The sequence below is a fragment of the Triticum dicoccoides genome, chromosome 3B (assembly GCF_002162155.2).
Source record: "Triticum dicoccoides isolate Atlit2015 ecotype Zavitan chromosome 3B, WEW_v2.0, whole genome shotgun sequence".
Classification (NCBI taxonomy): Eukaryota; Viridiplantae; Streptophyta; class Magnoliopsida; order Poales; family Poaceae; genus Triticum; species Triticum dicoccoides.
The window spans coordinates 560,462,844-560,464,529 of record NC_041385.1 but is presented as its reverse complement, the minus strand read 5'-3'; positions in this window follow the sequence as shown (position 1 = coordinate 560,464,529).

Below are 1,686 nucleotides of genomic sequence, written 5' to 3'. Positions count from 1 at the left end.
TTGTCCCGTCGTATGCCTCTATGTTTACGGGCTTGAATCCCGTTGGAAATTCATGGTCCAGCACCTCATCGGTGAAACATAGGGTATGTGCGGCGCCCCTATATTTGGGTGTGCCGCGATGTTCGGATATTTGTTGCGTTGCATTGTTTACTAGAGCTTGCTTTCTTGGCCCGTAGAATAGATCTGGTTGGGCCGTCTTTTTGATGCGAATCCTTGCGCGGATCACGTGCCAGATTGAATGCGGCGCCCTTTGCCGCTCTACGTCGGTCATGGGGTCGTCTATCCGACCTGGTGGCTTCCTTGTTTTTTGACTGTAGGGGCTCTAAGGCCTCCTCATCAAATTCCGATAGTAATTTTTGCTTCGGATAGCTCTTTGTGTGGCGACTGTCACCGTACTTGTGTGCGGTGTTGAGTACTTTGCCCCATCTGATTCTGAGTGCATCTTCTGCTGTTTGGAGCTTCCGCTTATGCTTTTTTAGGCTACGCGCAGTGGCGACGAGCCTTTGGTGGAGGTTCTTGTGCTCCAACAACTTGTCCGGCATGAGTTCATTCGAGCTATTATCTTCGCCGGGGACGGGTTGTTTGGTTTGTTTATCCAAGTAGCCCTGTTCGGACGGTTGCTCGATGGCATGTTCATCGTTCACCGGTTCGTCTTGCTCTATGGCTGGGTCTCTGTCGAGGTGGGGTTTGGCGCGGCACTTCCGCAGCCGCTTTGATTGCTTTTCGAGGGAACCATCCCTCGTTGCGCCCTTGTGATCCTCGTCGTTGTTTCTTTTAGGTGTGTCCACCATGTATACATCATGGGATGAGGTGGTTGTCCAGTGCCCTATAGGCGCTGGTTCTTGTTCGTCTTCTTCATCGGTGTCCATACCATCGATGTCTTCGGAGTCTAAGTCGAGCATGTTGGTTAAATCATCGACAGTGGCTACAAAGTGGGTGGTGGGTGGGTTTTGAATTTCTTCGTCGTCCGCATCCCAACCTTGCCGACCATAGTTCGGCCAGGGCTCTCCTGATAAAGAGAGAGACTTTAGTGAATTCAGGATGTCGCCAAAGGGTGAGTGCTGAAAGATGTCCGCGGTGGTGAACTCCATGATCGGAGCCCAATTGGGTTTGATCGGAAGGGGTGTGGAAGATTCAGAGTCCGGAAAGGAGTCCGGCACCTTGGAATCACGAGCTCCGCGAGGGACAAGATTGGTGTTCGGCTCAATCGCCATAGAGATTGCAGCCCACGAGGCGGCGTCCAGCCACCCGTCTTCGACCGGTGCAGTAAACTCCGAGCTGAGGGTCGGAGCAGACACCTGAGCGGTGCTCTGGGCACTGTCCGGTGGCAGAGCTAGATCATGCCCATCGTGACATTGTGGCGCGCTCGGCTGCGGCTCGAATCCGTCGAAGATCAAGTCTCCGCGGATGTCAGCCGTGTAGTTTAAACTTCCAAGTCTGACCTGATGGCCAGGGGCGTAGCTTTCGATCTGCTCCAGATGGCCAAGCGAATTAGCCCGCAGTGCAAAGCCACCGAATACGAAGATCTGTCCGGGGAGAAAAGTCTCACCCTGGACTACGTCGCAGTTGATGATTGAAGAAGCCATCGGGCCTAAAGGTGATGACACAGAGGAACTCTCAATGAAAGCACCAATGTCGGTGTCAAAACCGGCGGATCTCGGGTAGGGGGTTCCGAACTGTGCGTCT